The following is an 18,228-nucleotide window of genomic DNA, read 5'->3' as shown; positions in this document are numbered from 1 at the left end:
CACGCACCAGGCTCCTCTACAGCTCTCTCTCTCTGAAGGCACTGATAGCTCATCCAGGCTAAAGAAATGTTAAGATACATACAAATATGTAAAATAGGGCTTACAAAATCAGAGGTTGAAGAGGTGTTCAGGAAAGGTCACTGTTACATTTCAAACCTGGACAAATGCTTAAGGTGCATGTTTAACCAGTCAAAGCATATGCTGGCCACCTAGTTCTCCCTGGCCCCTCCCAGTTACAGGGCCTCCTGGCTGGTATACCACACTGCCTATCCTAAATGTCTTCAGCCCAGAAGGCTGGGCTTCCCTATAGAATCCAACCATTTTTGTTAACAGCCTCTTTTGCTTCTCTATTTTAGACCTCCTGGCTCCTGCCCCTGGTTTCCCTCTCTCCCTTTTCCCCTCTCCCTCCTCATATGATCTAGCTCAGACTATGTCTGCTCTGGGATTTCCCAGACATTCTGGCTATGTTTGCCCACGTGTCTCCAGTAAACTTTCTCCTCCACCATATCTAGGAACAGTCATTTTCTTTTTTTTATTTTTTTTATTCAACCATCTTAATATTTAATCAAATGCAAGTGTGATGTTTTTTGTAATGTCGACATCTTTCTTGTGTGATCTGTCCCCTTGGTGCATTTTGACATCCAAACAAAACATGGAGCATCAAAAACAACCAATAATTTTACTGGTGAACAAGAACATAACCATCTATCTATTCTTCTAAACATTATCAATGAGAACGTTGATAGGCTGAGTTGGAAACCAGATTTTCAAAGGTGTTTTAAATCTCTCAGTCTCTTTCCACTCATAGATTATAAAGTCAGTTTACTGATGAGGGTAGGACAACATCTTTAAGAAAACAAAGTATCGACCACTTTCAATGTCCACAGAACACGGCAAAGGCAAGGGCTCCTGTATGACATTTTGCCTTCCACTCTGTGTATGTACGAACTGTTTCAGTGTAGGACGCACCTGTGGGGTGTGTTGCAAGGTGATTCCATCTCTGGGAAGCATCACAGAGCATGCTCAGGGACTAAAATGTCGGTGATGTCACCAAATGATGAGATCTCATAGACCACCATCTTGCCCATAGTCTCTAGCTGACCACAACCTCTACTCACACATGAGTGTGGATGTGTTACCAGTTTCAAGACAAGTCTGTTCTTCAAAACACACATGAGAAAACAGACCTTTCGTGTGTTCCCACAACCCTATCAATGGGGATATATTCAAAGAAGCTGCAAACAGAATGTCAGACATCTGTGCCCTCAGGTTTAGTGCTCCCTGAACATAACAGCCAAGACCCAGAATCAACACGGATGGCTTATGTGCACAAATCAACACGGATGGCTTATGTGCACAATGGGATGACACCAAGTGAGCTGAGTCAGGGCTGAACAACCAAGAGCTCATAAACGGATGCTAAAGGCTGATGTCATAGAAGCTGAGAATCCAACAGCAATCATCATAGCCTGAAAGAATGAGAATAATGAAGGGCAGATGGACAGACGGTGGGTGTAGATGCAGATAGAGAGCAGGACTTCAAATCTGCTGGAAAATACAGAAAGATGGGAACACGTGCTTCATATATCTGCATTTTTGTCTATTTGCATGTTTGGTGTATGTATGTGTGCAAGTGTGCATTTGAGTGTGGGAGGATCTAATATGCATTTGTGTGTGGGATGGGAGGGTATACTGTGCATTTGTGTGTGGGGGTAGGATATAGTGTGCATTTGTGTGAGGCAGGGTATAGTGTGCATTTGTGTGGGGGAGGGTATAGTGTGCATTTGTGTGAGGGAGGGTATAGTGTGCATTTGAGGCAAGGTATAGTGTGCATTTGTGTGAGGGAGGGTATAGTGTGCATTTGAGGCAAGATATAGTGTGCACTTGTGTGAGGGAGGGTATAGTGTGCATTTGTGGGGGGGGGGGTGGTATAGGCCAAAGTCAACCTCTTCTGTCATTCTAAGTTTTATTTTATTTATTTTTTCTTTTGAGGCAGGGTCTCTCACTAGTTGGGAAATTGCTGATGAAGCCAGACTGTAAAAAATAAATTCACATTTTCTTCCCAGCCATTTCATTCCCCCCCCCCAAAAAAAACCCACTTCTGAGACTAGTCATTTATTAATAAATGCCTAGGTCACGATCTCTTGGCTCATCCAACAACTAGCTCATAGCTTATTTAACTCATTCACACCATTCTATGTCATCCCCGTGTCAGTTACCTCTCCTTCAGTCCCCACCCACTTTCCCTCTGCATCTTCCTCCCTTCCTCAAGGACCTGAGTTCAACTTCCTGCTGTTTTACTTCAACTTTCCTACCCCTCACTATTTCCCAGCATCCTCTCTCTTCCTGCAGTGTCCTGCCTTCTATTTCCTGACTCAGACCATTGGCCATAAGCTTTTTGATGCTAATAAGAGATTTTCTCTACACCAGGCCAGCTGGCCAGTAAGGCCCCTGGGCCCACCAATCTCTGCAGTGCTGGGATTACAGTCCTGGACCTCCAACACCTGACACTTTTAGGAGGATTCTAGAGATCAAACGTGGGTCCTCATGTTTATGAGGCAAGCACATTACCACTGAGCCGTCTCCCCAAACCTGTATGGCTATTTTTATATATAGTAGTTTTCCAGTATTTGTGGATTGAAATAAAAATGTATGTGTGTGTGTCCAACCAATGAGTTCACATGGAGAGACCCATGGCTCCAGGTGCATATGCAGCAGAGGATGGCATTGTCTGACATCACTGGGAGGAGAGGCCTTTGGTCCTGCAAAAACTAGTTTTCCCAGTGTAGGGGAATGCCAAGGTGCTGAGGTGGAAAGGGTGGTTAGGAGAGGGAACATCTTCATGGAGGCAATGAGAGAGGGAGGGGAAATGGGACTGGGGGTAAAGGGGATGACATCTGAAATGCAAATACAGAGAATAGCCAATTTAAAAATTTTAAATGTGTGTGTATTTTGAAGCCCTGTTATGAAATAAGGGGGTTTGTTTGTTTGTTTGTTTTGTTTTGCTGTTGATGTCTTTGTGTCAGGGTCTCATGTAGCCCAGTCTAGTCTGGAACTCACTACTTACCCGAGAATAACCCTGACTTCCTAAATGTACCACCTGCATTGTTCCAGTGCTGCGAGTACAAGTCACTCTAGGCTATAATAAATAATGTTAATGAAAAAACTCCAATTAAGATGATTGCACTCCATATTTGTGCCAAAAAATTATTCCCAGTAACAAATTTTGGAGGAGAAAAGGAAGTGTGTCAGGAAGGGGCATGCCCCAGGCCAAGCACATGACTTGGATAAGAGTTAGAAACATCAGGCTTTGGGTCCCTCATTCAGTATTTGGTACATCTGGCAGTATTACCACTAAACTGCAGGTTGATGTCAAGGTGATACATGATTGGACAGTAGAGAGTGGGTGCAGACAGAGTTTTGGTAAGGCGGAAAAGGAGGAGAAAGCGGGAGATTCAAATGAACCATCTCTGTCTGTGCTGCTCTGAGTATTTTTAGGTAGATATGATTATTTCTAAGAGTTTCTATGGATCAATTTAGTTATCCAGGTGGGTAGTTTATATCTTTGTTAACTTATTGTGTGTTAACTTATTTGTTGTAAGCTTATTGTGTAGAGGGATTGTGGATTGAGAATTTAACATATAAACCTATTTGATACGTTATTGATTGTTGAGTCATGATTTTACCGGACTGTGGAGGACAGCGTGTGAAAGCAATGGCTGAGATGCAGCTGGAACTAGAAGTTCCAGCTCTGTTGCCCGTGAGAGGTGAGGGTGCAGGGGGCCCATGGAATGAGATGTGTGTGTGTGTGTGTGTGTGTGTGTGTGTGTGTGTGTGTGTGTGAAAAACTTGACAAGAACATGCCAAGGGAAAATGAGTGCTTCTCTGCTGCTTCTTCGTAACCTGGAGCTCAAGGGAAAACAACATGCTAGGGCGGTCATGGATCACCTGGGACAGAAGTAGCTGAGGCAGGTAAAGTGGACCACACCTGGGTCAAAGGAAGCCGGTGTCTGTGAGTACTTAGAGGCAGCATGGAGTTGATAAGATATAGTTAACCCACCGTGCCATGTGGCCCTAAGATTGCCAGCGCTAGCATGAGATAGCATCTTTTTATTTTTACTGCTACACTAAACTACACAAAAGCTATGGTTCCTTCCTTCCTTTGTTTCTAATAATTGGTCTTTTTGGGGCTCTTCCCTCCTGCCCCACCTCACACTTGCTCCTGGTGGGCCGTTGTCAGGTTAGCATTTAAAGTGTGTTCAGTACACATGATGATTATTCTAATCATACCAAGCAACACCAGTGATGAGTCAAGCCATGGCCGCAAGTCTTCCATCAAAACTTTACATCTTCAACATGAAAACAACAAAACAAGACAAGACAAGACAAAAACTGTGTTTTTCCTCCAGACTGAGGCCTGTGTTCTAGACAACCACTAGATTGCCTTGGCTCCTTCCCTGCTGCTTCTTCGTAACCTGGAGCTCAATGTGTGGCCTCCACAGGCTGACCTTTCTCTGTTTCTCATGCCCTGTGCTGAGTCCTGTGTGGTAATGCTTCAAGGTTTTACCACCTAATCTGATTCTCTTGACCACGGGCCAACAGGAAGTGGGAAGGACACAGAGAGGGAGACCCTGGCGCATCTGCCCCAAACCTCGTTTGCCACCGGTTCCTCGCCTCACCGGTGTCTAGTTACCCCGGTCTCCTCAGCTTGCCCTTCTGCCTGTGGGTGGGATGGATATGTCTCCATCTCTGACAGGTCTGTGCAAAGCGTCTACACTGCAAACCTTCCTCCATTCCTCCACTATAACAAACCTCATGGGGCTATAGTAAGAATCAGCAAGTCAAGCATCAACAGGACTCAGGGTGCAAACTGAACAAGGTGGGTGCTGTTATAACTGCTCCACCGCTCTTTCCGGGACAAGATGGTGCCGTCCACACCACTATTGACAGAGAATCTGGAAAAAATTGCAAAGTCTACACTTTTAGTAAGGATGGGACATTGTTTGCTTGGAGCAATGGAGAAGTAAATATAATCAATGTCGCTAACGAGGGACTACTGCACTCCTTCAACCTTCCAAAAGCAGTTTGCCTTGAATTCTCACCAAATAACACTGTCCTGGCAACGTGGCAGCCTTACACTACTTCTAAAGATGGCATAGCTGGGACACCTAACCTACAACTTTATGATGTGAAAACTGGAACATGTTTGAAATCATTCATACAGAAAAAAAAATTGCAAAATTGTCCTTCCTGGTCAGATGATGAAATTATTTGTGCCCGGAATGTTAACAATGAAGTTCACTTCTTTGAGAACAACAATTTTAACACAATTTCAAATAAATTACATTTGCAAAAAGTTAATGACTTTAATTTATCACCTGGAACCCAACCTTATAAGGTGGCAGTTTATGTCCCAGGAAGTAAAGGTGCACCTTCATTTGTTAGATTGTATCAGTACCCCAACTTTGCTGGACCTCAGGAAGCACTGGCCAATAAAAGCTTCTTTAAAGCTGATAAGGTTACAATGCTGTGGAATAGAAAAGCTACTGCTGTGCTGGTAATAGCCAGTACAGATGTTGATAAGACGGGCACTTCCTACTATGGAAAGCAAACACTGCACTACATTGTGACAAATGGAGAAAGTGCCGTGGTACAGTTCCCAAAAAATGGCCCAATTTATGATGTCATTTGGAATCCTAGTTCTACAGAGTTTTGTGCTGTCTATGGTTTTATGCCTGCAAAAGCAACAGTTTTTAACCTGAAGTGTAATCCTGTGTTTGACTTTGGGACTGGTCCTCGCAATGCAGCCTTCTATAGCCCTCATGGACATATATTAGTACTGGCTGGGTTTGGAAATCTTCGAGGACAAATGGAAGTATGGGACGTTAAAAACTACAAGCTTATTTCTAAGCCAGTGGCTTCTGATTCTACATATTTTGCCTGGTACCCAGATGGCGAGTATATCTTGACAACCACATGTGCTCCTAGATTACGTGTTAATAATGGGTATAAGATCTGGCATTATACTGCCTCTCTCTTGCATAAGTATGATGTACCATCAAATGAAGAATTTTGGCAGGTTTCTTGGCAGCCATTTTTGGATGGAATATTTCCAGCAAAAATGATAATGTAGCAAGCAGTTCCAAGTGAAGTGCCTAGTGAGGAGCCTAAAGTTGCAACAGTTTATAGACCTCCAGCCTTGAGGAACAAACCAGTCACCAATTCCAAGCTGCATGAAGAGGAACCTCCCCAGAATATGAAGCCACATCTAGGACGTGACAAGCCATTATCAAAAACAGCTCTTAAAAATCAAAGGAAGCATGAAGCTAAAAAAGCTGCAAAGCAGAAAGCAAGAAGCGATTTGGCTCCAACTCTTGTCCCACAGAGTGCACCACAGAACACTATCACCCAGTCTGCTTCGGGTGATCCTGAAGTAAACAAAAAAAATTAAGAATCTAAAGAAGAAACTGAAGGCCATAGATCAGCTGAAAGAGCAGGCAGCAGCCGGGAAACAGCTAGAAAAAAATCAGTTAGAGAAAATCCAAAAGGAGACAGCCCTTCTCCAAGAGCTTGAAGATTTGGAATTGGGAGTTTGAAGACTCACAAAAATTGGATTTGTTGGCAGGAAACACTATAAGCAAGTCTATTAATCCCATGGTGCTCATGGAATTGCCCTATGCCCATCGTTAACATCAGTCTATATTTTTAACCATTTATCCAAAGTTGAATATGTGTAATTATTTAATGATATCTATTCAATCGACTTTTACATCTGCATTCTGTATCATGTCAGTGTGTAATAAAGAGAGATGATTTTTTTTCCAGATAAGCTTAATAAATTGACAGACATTTGTTTTTTTAGTGGGAGTAGTATTCTCTATATAAACAAAGACATTTTAAATTTGAAAAAAAAAAAAACCAAAACTGCTCCACCAGCTTTTCTACCCATCCTGAAAGGCAGGACTGAGGTTGCCAAGAACAGTGATGGCCTGATTTCTATAAATCCTGGGTGTCTGGAGGCCTCATCAACTTCCCTCCATGGAAACATACACAAGACTTGGATGGAGACTATAAGGAATTAAAAAAAAAAAAAAAAAAAAAAAAAGGTCACCCTAGGTAGGCCAGGGCCCAGGGTTTCCTCCATGCAGATAGGCATGGAATAAGACTTAGACTCGGTCCTGAAAAGATTTGGGATTTAGAAGTAGGAACTCAAATGATCCTTTGGCTAGCAGGCCAGCCTGCACAGGAGGATAAAATGCCGAGCCACACTTCCTGTGCTTTGCAGCCTGACCCACCCACCCTGCTGACCTCCAAGTTCTAAGGCCTGGTGAGCAGGGAGCTGGGATCGGCAAATCTTACCAAAAGGAGAGCCAGCTGGTCTGGTGCTCGCTCACGTTTATCCTGCTCTGGCTGGAGCAGGAACTCTGTAGGAGGGGCACAGAAGGGGCCTGGGGTGTACACTGCGGAGTGGAGCTAACAAGCCTCTGGCTCAAACACTCTGAATCTCACATTTAAGGTCTGTAAGATTATGTCAGTAACTGACTGAGCTGGGTCTAGTGCAGTGGTTCTCAAAGCTTCCTAATGTCACAACCCTCTAATGCAGGCCCTCACGCTGTGGCGACCCCCAGCCATAAAATTATTTTCATTGCTACTGTTATGAATCATAATGTAGATGTCTGATATGCAGGGCCTCCCACAGGGGTTTCCACCCACAGGTTGACAACTGGCGCTCTATTGACACAGTCTGTCAACCCAGCTACTCAGGATGCTGAGGAAGGGCTGAAGGATGTCGTTCAAGTCTCAAGTGGGAGATGGCTGGGAATGTAGCTCAGGAGTCCAGCATTTACTCCTTAGAGTGGTTGGGAGTGACACATAAACAAGTTCAGGTAGATCTGTCACATAGCATCTGATATACATGTCACATAGCACCCGACAGACATGTCACATAGCATCTGATATACATGTCACATAGCACCCGACAGACATGTCACATAGCATCTGATATACATGTCACATAGCACCCGACAGACATGTCACATAGCATCTGATATACATGTCACATAGCACCCGATATACATGTCACAAAGCACCCAACAGACAAGTCACATAGCACCCAACAGACATGTCACATGCATCCGACACACGTCACATAGCACCCAATATATGTGTCACATAGCACCCAATCCAACATGAGGACTCAAGCCAAATGTCTGTTCTCAGAACAGTTCCTCACACTCAGCTGGTGAGAATGCTGCAGACCCAACACAATGAAAGAGGTTTGTGAGGAAATTAGAAAACAAATGGGTATTTACAGCAGGTGACAATCAACCAAATCTCTCCTTTTCCCACAAAATCCAAACCCGGGAAAATGACAGTGATCACCTAAAGCTCAGGCAGGGGTTGGGGGTGGGGTGTCTGTACTCTTGAGCACAACAGAGTTTCAGAATCTAGCTTGGAGCCAGGCACTGTGGTTCATGCCTGGAATCCCAGCGTGGGAAGAAGAGACAAGGGGATTGGAAGCTTAAGGTCATCCTCACCTCATGGTGAGTTCCAGGCTATCCTGGGCTACGCCAGACCCTACCTCATTCAGTCAACAATCAAGTTCTGAGACCAATGGGGGTCAAATTCCGGCATTTCCATAGGGAGCTCCGTGAGCACAGGGCCTCCTGGATTCATAACAATCCCTGCTTCATGGATGTTTGTTATTAACCGAGGTCACGCCTGTACATCTGTCAGCAGATGTCAATTCTCCTTACTAGTCTCTTCCCCAGTAGAAGTGAAGGCTTCTTCCCTAGAGACTGCTCAGTGGTTACCTATTGCAGTAATTATTAAAAATGTTAGCTAAACTTTTATCCCGCTCTTTGCCGGCTCCCACGGAGGCCATCTGGCACTGCTGAGATCTCTAATTTGGCGTTCTACACTGCCTCTAACTCAGGAGTGGTTCACTCTACTACCCCAGCTGCTTCTGTCCTGGGTGGATACAACCACCCTGGTGTGTCCCTTTCCTCCGCCACCCAGTACAAATATGACTCCACAGCCCTGTAACTTATCAAACAGGTTTATATGTTAAATTCTCAATCCACAAATTCTCTACACAATAAGCTTACAACCAATGGACAGAGATATAAACTGCTCATCTATATGAGATAAATAGACCCATAGAAACCCTTAGAAATAATCATGACAACCTCATTAAGCTAGAGATGCACCGAGAGAAACATACACATCTGCCTCCATCTTCGTTCCTCCCAGAATCCCTCCTTTCTGTCAATCTCTGCCTCCTGCCTCCTCTTCTGCTCCTAGACCTTTCTCTGCCTATCTCTCATGTCCAGTCAAATATCACCTTAACATAAACCTACAGTTACCAGCACTGGTTCTGCTTTCAGAGGACTTGGTTTAATTCCCAGAACCCACTTGGTGGCTCACAAATCACTTAAACTCTAGTTCTAGGGGATCTGATGCCTTCTCCCGGCCTCTATGGATTCTAGACAAATGTGTTACTTATACATATGTATAGACAAAATAAAACCCCATACACATAAAATAAAAATAAATCTTGGGCTGGAGAGATGGCTCAGTGGTTATGAGTATTGACTACTCTTCTAGAGGTCCTGAGTTCAAATCCCAACAACCCTCTTCTGGTGTGTCGAAGACAGCTACAGTGTGCTTACATATAATAATAAATAAATCCTTTAAAAAAATAAAAATAAATAAAAATAAATCTTAACATTTACTCACACTTATTTATTCATTGGGGCATGTGTCACCTTCAAAGGGGCAGGTGGGTGTGTATAGGTGGTCATGACTCTTATGGAGGTCAGAGGTCAAAGCAAAGCAAGTCCATCTTAATGAGGTGACTTGCTGACTTGACAGCTTTAAGCACTGAGTAAGCAGAGCTTCCCTAAGAACATTGGAAGCTCTCATCTTATAATGATGCTCTCCTCTCTGGATGAGGCCTGGAGAGCATCGTGAAAGGCATAGACTTAGAGGTGGCAGTGGCTGGTTTTATCATGAATAAAGGCTCTGTGTCATGCAAGGACCTGTTTCATCTCAAAGCTCCTTCTCTAGAAACTAATTGTGGCCCAAGGAGGCCCTGGGCATGAGTCCTCTGGGAATTGTGAATCCAGGGCTTCTCTGTGCTGGTCTCACGCAGGGTGGGTCTACAGAGGACTGACAACCCGCCACACTGGGGCTCCGCCCACCCAACCACCTATTTACCTACCTCATCTCATCAACTCTGATGTAATCTTGCCCCGGAAGGCCATCCCTGATGACAGGGAAGATGCAGAGCAAGTGAATGGCCGAGCGGAGTGGGTCCCTCGATGTCTGTCAAACTCACCCCCAGTGGGAGGCTGAGGCAGGAGGATAATCATAATCTCAAGGCTTATCTGTGCTACAGAGTGTGTCTACGGATAACCCAAGCCTTGTGTGTGACTCTGTTTCTATGTGAGAAGCAGAAGGAGGTTTGGGGTTTACACCCCACTGGCACTGTCCTTGAGAGTACTGGCAGAGTGCTGACTCCTAGCTGCATGTGGCCATGGGTTCAGTCCTCAGAGTGGAAGGCAAGGAAAAGGAAAAGAGAGGGGAATTTAATTTCCACAAAAATGTTATGGAACAGCTGAGGAACTAGAACTTGGCTTGATCCTCAGCACTAGAAGGAGAGATTGTGAAGGACAGAAGAGAGGGAGGGAGGGAGAAGGAGAGGGATAGAGGGACTAACTTCACCCTGAAGAACAAATGTACTCATGGAAGGAATGCAAACCTTTGCTTAGAAGGGAAGCAATTAGCCTAGAGTTCTGTGTTGGGTCAAAGCAGAAAGTGGGCCCCTCCCCTGTGTGGTCTGATTATATTCTAAATAATATGTATGTGTATATATATATATATATATATATATAAAACAGTGAAACCCATTTCAAACAAATTAACTGAAATGATAATAATGGTTTCCATACGCTATAGGTCTGTTTCTTTAATTTTCATTTACTAATTCTTATTCATAGAGGTGCCTGCAAGTATGTCTGTGTACCGTGTGTGAGGCTGATACCCACAGAGGCCAGAAGAGGGCTTGGAGTCTCCTTGGAGGCTGGAGAAACAGAGAGGTTTTGCTGCCATGTGAGTGCTAAGAATCAACCCTGGGTTCTTCGGAAGAACAACCAGTGTTACCTAACCACTGAGCTACCTCTCTCTAGCCTTGAGTCCTTTTGTCTTTAAAAAAGTCTGAGGCCTTTGTTATAGTCTGCATGTTTCGTTTAGCAAGCATGGAAAAATAATTAGACTTTATTCTCAAATGCCATCACAACTTTCTCTGTTAGAGAATTATTAGTCAAGAGAAGACTGAGAAAGGATAAACATTTACGGTTTTGATATCTGCTTAATATATTTTTATCATACTCTTCTTCGTGCACCATGCCCACGATGGCTCCTGTCTTCTGCCTATAACTTCCAGTGTCCCCAGCATCACTGTGACCTGAGGATCTCCACCCCAGATAACTGCAAGCAAAAACTGGGAGAAACCTTGAAACCAATCTCTTTGAAGAAGTGTTGTCATTTGAACCATTGGGGACAACAATGGTCGTTCCTCCTCTTTGGTATCTTTGGTCTAACAATAAGGTTGGGTGGACCAGAAAGGCTTAAAAAAATAGGACTGCCTGCTCCATAAGTAAGAGATGGGAGAGCTGGGGTGTGTTCAAGGTAGAACCTTTGTTTAGTATGCAGGGCACTCTGGATTTGACCCTTGACATGAGGCATGTGGAGAAAAAAGGGAGAGAGAGATGAAGGGCAAAGGGGAAGGTGAGAGGCAGAAAGGCAGAAGAAAGGGAGAATGGGAGGGGGAGGAAGGGGACAGAGGGAAGGAGGTGGGAGGGAAAGATGAAGGGAGGGAGGGAGAGAGGAAGGGAAAGAGAACAGGAGAAAGGGAGGGAGAGAAAAAGTAAGAAGGAGGGAGACAGGGGGAGGGAAAAAGAAAGGTAGAAAGGGAGGGAGAGAGGAAAGGAGGGAGGGAGAAAGGGAGGGAAGGAGGGAGGACAAAAAGCAGAAGGAGAAAATGGATGGGGCTGGGGAAGGAGAGTAAGCAATGCCAATGCCAACTGCAGGAGGAAGAGCACAGTTAAGTGACCAGGCTCTACCCACTTCCAGTTGGCTTGAGATAGCAGTTACCCTCAGAAACCATGGGTGTGTGCCCACATGCATGTGTGTGTGTGTGTGTGTGTGTGAGAGAGAGAGAGAGAGAGAGAGAGAGAGAGAGAGAGAGAGAGAGAGAGAGAGAGAGAGAGAGAACACTAGAGCACGTGCGTGTGTTAGGAACTCAAGAGTCTATTCTCATTTGGAAACCCAATGTTACCTAGTCATCTGAAAGTTCTGAGGTTTGCAACAACTTTGCCTGTATAACTCCCAGGCAGTTTCCTAGCTTATTTGAATACAATGGCCAGCTCACTAACACCCTACCAAACAAGTTCTTCTCCACCCAAGTTAGGGAGCTGTAGATTAATGCATTGACATTTTCTTTCTTTCCTTAAATCCATTAACTTTCTGATGTTTTGATGTATTTTTTCTTTTACTTATTTAATGTAATTCCTGATAATTACAAAAATTGTCCCTCTATCCAATTCCTTGTCTGGGCGCACAAAAACTTAGGACCCCTCTTAAATTACTCACTGAACCCTGATATTCATGTCACTGACACCCAATACATCCTAATAGTGAATAGCCCTTTCTCCTCCAGGACTATGTGGGATGAGGGGGCTGCCTTGTTTCCCAATCAGTCTCCATCCATTAGAAAAGTGCCACACTGTTCTCAGCACATAGATTTTCCAAATGACTAGGCCAGCGCCTGCCTCTTACCTGGGCATGTAGGCTCTTACTCATTTTTCCGGCTGCTGATCCTCTCAAAGGCCATGGATCCCTTGTCAGAGGGTCCACATCAAGCTCACTGCTTCATGCACACAGTAGGGCTGCCCTCATGCACACAGTAGGGCTGCCCACCAGTAGTCTACGGTAAGTCTAGCAGTGGCTAGATTTTATTTTGTGTTTGTGTGGTGCTGTGCCTTCTGCATAGGAGGACAATGGCACTTTCATCTGGAGAGGCAGCAGACATGTTCAACCCATGGCCTACAGACCACATGTGCCCCAACAGTTGTGAATGCCCAATGCAAAATTGTAAATTGATTTAAAACATTATTATGAGCCAGGCAGTATTGGTACTCACCTTTAATCCCAGCACGCAGGAAACAGAGGCAAGGAGATCTTTGTGGGTTTGAGGCCAGCCTGATCTACAGAGCAAGTTCCAACGATACACAGAGAAACCCTGTCTCTAGAACACAAAAAGAAAAAAGAAAGAGTTGGAAGGAGGGAGAGAGGGAGGGAAGGAGGGAGGGAAAAAGAGAGAAGAGCCCACTGGCTGCTCTTTCAGAGGACCAAGCTTCAATTCCCAGCATCCACTTGGTATTTCTCAACCATCTGTAACTCTAGTTTCAGGGGATCCAACACAGATGCACTATGATCGTCATCCCTCCCAATGATTCTATCTTCTTTCTCCTACTGACCCTCCTCTTTTCAATAAGCCCCTCCTACTCTCATATGTGCATACATGTGCAGGAATACTCGACTGCATGTGTGTATGAGGTCGCCTGAAGCTGGCTTTGGGTGTCATCCTCTATCCCACCCACACTGTTTTTATGATATGTTTTGAGACAGGCTGTATGTAGCCTTGGTTTTCCTTGAGCTGCAGGACTGAGCCCAGCAGCCACACCTGGCTCCTGTGTTATTTTTTGAGACATTTCTTACTGAGCCAGGAGTTCACTGCCATTTCAGCATTCCAGCTCATTCAGTGAGCTGGCCAATGACCTTGAGGTCCTCCTGTCTCAGCCTCCAGCAAGGGACTGCTCACTGCCACACCCATGCCACGCCTGGCTTTTATGTGGCTGCTGGGGCTGCTGCCCAGGTTCTCACAACACTGTATCCCTGAGCCTTTCTTCAAGTAACTCTTAAATACAGAAATAACTGTTATTTGCTGTTTTCTCTCAGTCTAAAATTAGAATGAAGAGGTCCTCTAGAAAGCTGCCTTAAAAACCTCACGGTAGTTGTGAAACTACAGAGCCAGCCAAGTGTCCCAAACAGCAGCCCGAAATGGAAAAAGTACTTCCACATAGATCACCATGGGAACCTTTTCTTCCGTTTGTATCTCTCTACTTAGTGTCACTTTCATAAGAATCTGTCTTCTGCTTACTGGGTTTTTGGTCCAGGAGTTAATATGAAGAAGCCTCTGACAGTGCACAGCAAGGTGCCCAGGAATACAGAACATGTAATTAACACAGTACAACGAACTCATTGTTAACTCTTAACATGCTCTGGAGGCCAAATTCACAGACTTAACAGTATTTGGGAAGAAGGTGGTGCTGGCAAAAGCTGAGTTCATGTCAATGCATGCATATACACACACACATACACACATACACACATACATTCATACATACATACATACATACATACATACATACATACATTTATTTATTTTAAAGTCAGGTTTTCACCATGTAGCCCAGGCTGGATTCAGACTGGCCATCCCCTGCCTCAGGTTCTCCTCAGGTTCTGGAATTACAAATGTGTCACCATGCCCAGCATACTGAATGTTTAAGTTGGAGAAGTCAGGTTCCTGGAAACGTAAGAACACTGATGTCCAAAGGTGTGTTGGGAAGCTACCCCAGCCTCCTGCTGCTAATCCACAAGGACATGAAGACTGGGGGTGTGAGCAGATCCCGAGGTTTAAAAACCTTCATAGCATTTTTCACAATGACTAGCTCTGAAAAATCTTCAAGTGAAATCCCACACTCGAGAGGGAAAGATGGGAAAAACTGCTATGAACTTGAGGTCAGCCTGTGCTTGAAAGAAAAAATGGAAGGGCAGCCCTGGAAGAATGCTCAAAGACTGAACTGTTTCCCTGCTTCCCTTTACTAGGGAAACCCAGGGCAATTGTTATCTTTCCTGTGACTTGGGACTTGGCATTAGAGCACAGCTCCACGGTAACGAAGGGTCTGTGAGAGCCGAGGTTCTACCAGCCAGGGCTCTGAACAACACAAGGGGCAGTGCGGGCAGTGACTGAGGGCCAGGGAGCACGCACTTCCATGTGAACGTGGCTAGGCGGGAAGTGAGAGGTAGAATAGGGAAGGCCAAACAAAGGCAAGGGCAGAAGGGAGGAAGCTACAATGTGAGGGGTGGATGAAGGCATGAAGAGAAAGACAGGAAAGAGCACGAGGAACAGAGTGAGGGAAGCAGAGGGAAGACGAATGGACAGAAAACTTGTTAGACTAAATGGCCACGTGACATATAGCACAGCATCTGCAGGACCACACACACATACACACATAAAGAATTGTGGCTCTGGCTGTCCTGGAACCCACTGTGTAGACCAGCCTGGCCTTGAACTCACAGAGAATCACCTGCTTCTGCCTCCTCAGTGGTGGGTTAAAGACATGCACTGTCACACCCAGTATTGCTGTTGTCCTTGTCTTCTTCAGCACTGGAGCTGGGTAGAGCTCAAAGACAAGACCCACTGACCTAAAACCCCCCAGAGAGGCTGCTGAGGCTCCTGGTGGTCCAGGATGTCTCTGGGACAAAGGCTGGCAGAGCACTTCTACCTGGGTCCTTTAGTGAGGGTGAGAGCTCTCCAATGTTGGCTGATGGAATGCCTGTCACCGCTCCACGGGGGCATCCTGCGTGACCACTGCCTCTGGAATATTGCTTCTGCATCACTACATGGCTTCATCAGTACAGTAGCAAGCTCTTTCTGTCCACTGCACCTAAACTGAAGGATATAAAACCGAGAGCCGGAGACTGCGCTAAAATTCCCAAAGATGCCCCAAGGGAGTGAGTGAAGGGACTAGTGTAGCTTCAGTGGAGCCAAAAGAAATGTCTTTATTAACCACTTACAAAGACAACTTTATCTGTAGGCATGAGCACACACAGTATCTATATGGATTCAACTCAATCTCATGAAGCTCATGAGATTCAACTAAATGTGTTCTGAGACCTCAGTGTTTACTGCTACATGTGCCTGTGTCATCTGAGTTGTCCAAATTCACATCTGCATTCATATTACCTGAGTGAATGGGCTTTGTTTTGCCAGTATTCTACTGAAACGGTGGTCTTAAAGGCCGGGGACTATTTTTTACTTTACCAATAGACAAGCAATGACTGTAGCTTTCCCTTCCCCATATTTCCTCACTGCACATATTAAATACTCACCACAGACTGGCAAACCTGGGGTTCAGATTATGCCCTACTTAGCTTTTGCTACTCTGAAGCGGTCTTAGAAAGACACAAATAATGTGTTGCACTTGACAGACTACCAGCATGAGAAACACTTGCTATCCACACACACATGCGGGTCAGGAATTATTGCAGAAGATGTGGCAGAAAAAGTGTAAGAGCCAGAGGAAAATGAGTCTGCTGAGAGGTTGTGTGTCTAGGAATGTCAGAAGCTACATTCAAAGTCTCACCAATGTGGCTGCCTAAATAGAAGCTGAACAGGGACAGCCATAGATATGCTGATGTGGATGAAGGAAAGCTCATGGTGGCGTATAAACCCTATATAAAGAAACAGGCAATGCTGAGATCAGGAGAAATAGTCTCCCTGAAGAAAAGCATACTAATTGTTTTCCAATACCTAGTGTTCAACCACGAAAATATGCATACAAGTAGCATTATTCAGACTGAGCAGGTTGTATTTACGTATTTAGGAAAACACACACATACACACGGTAACACACAAAGATGCCATGCATCTAAAAAAGCAAAGAGGGTTAGTTAGGAGGGTTTTAGGAAAGGGGGAAATGATATAATTAATTATAATCTCAAAAGACATTTTAAAACGACTTATTATGTATAGTGTTCTGTGCTGCCTGCATACCCACATGCCATAAGGGGGCACCCAGTCTCATTATAGATGCTTGTGAGCCATCATGTGGTCCTGGGAATTGGACTCAGGATCCATGGAAGCATTCTTAACTTCTGAGCTATCTCTCTGGCCCCTAAAAAGAATTTTATATGAATGTACACACATGCACACACATGCACACACTCCACTTAAAATATTTAACTACCACTGAAGTTAAGTCCACTTTGTATTTTGTCCATCTCGTGGTCTACTACATAAAAAGGCAGCATTGTGACTAAGAAAGCAGAGTGCTTTCCACACAGGGACTGATAGCAGGACCAGAAGCCAGGAAGAAAGGGAACGACCAGGAAAGACGTCCAACCTTCTCCCCTTTCCCACATGCCAGAACCAGAGAACAGCAGTAAAGACCACTGACCCCACAACACATGGAATATGGCAAAGAAACCGATGGGATCTAATACTTTTCAGATCAGTGGGCTGTGCCTATTGTATAAATCAGTGCTGCTCCTAACCTTGGTCAAAGAAGCTTCTTTGTGCAGTGAGCAGCAGTCGCTAAAGTCAGAGTTGGTCAAAGTACTGAGAATAAGGGGCTGTTGGTGACACAGTATCACCACTGCTAATCCTCAGGGAATGTAATAGAAGAGAGTGTAAGAGAACAGGGAGGAACACACACACACACTCGCATGCATGCATGCACGCACAAACATGCACACACATGTGCGCAAGCATGCACACCCACTCACACATGCTAGATCAGGTCGATTAGCATTTCAGCAAGGGGAGGTCAGGACTTGAGGGGTTACCAGCACTTGACAGCTGCTGGGGGAGGCAGACATATTTCTTCAGGGCTGTAACTTCTGCCCAAACTCCATTGGATGCCCCACAGCTATGTGCTTGCAGGGAGCACTAACTGGAAAAGGGGGATGTGAAGTTAGAAAGGGAGGCATGTGAAGCTATCAAATAGAAAATACTATTTATAATCTTCTAAAACAAAAGGCTGGAGAGATGGCTCAGCAGTAAATGCTACCTGCTTTTGCAGAGGACGTGGGTTTGGTTCTTGGCACCCACATAACAGTTCAGTCATCTGTAACTCTAGTTCCAGGGAACCAGATATTCCTCAGGCTCCAGGCATACACAGTGCAGCACATATATACAGTGAAGCAACCACTCACATACACTAAAGATAAATACATTTTAAAATTAATTATCAGGGATGGAGGTTAAGAGCACTGACTGCTCTTCCAGAGGTCCAGAGTTCAATTCCAAGCAACCACATGGTGGCTCACAACCATATGTAATGGGATCTGATGCCCTCTTCTGGTGTGTCTGAAGACAGC

General features: G+C 44.8%; 1 pseudogene across 1 annotated transcript; it reads left to right on the top strand.

The window, feature by feature from the left end:
* Positions 1 to 4,922: 4,922 nt before the first annotated feature.
* Positions 4,923 to 6,596, top strand: LOC308418681 (eukaryotic translation initiation factor 2A-like; annotated as a pseudogene). Its single transcript has one exon. The product of its transcript is annotated as a eukaryotic translation initiation factor 2A-like (transcript).
* Positions 6,597 to 18,228: the final 11,632 nt, after the last annotated feature.

The sequence above is a fragment of the Micromys minutus genome (genome assembly GCF_963924665.1).
Source record: "Micromys minutus genome assembly, chromosome: 3".
In the NCBI taxonomy this organism is placed as follows: domain Eukaryota; kingdom Metazoa; phylum Chordata; class Mammalia; order Rodentia; family Muridae; genus Micromys; species Micromys minutus.
The sequence above is the reverse complement of the archived record's forward strand: the minus strand, read 5'-3'. Positions and strand labels throughout refer to the sequence as shown.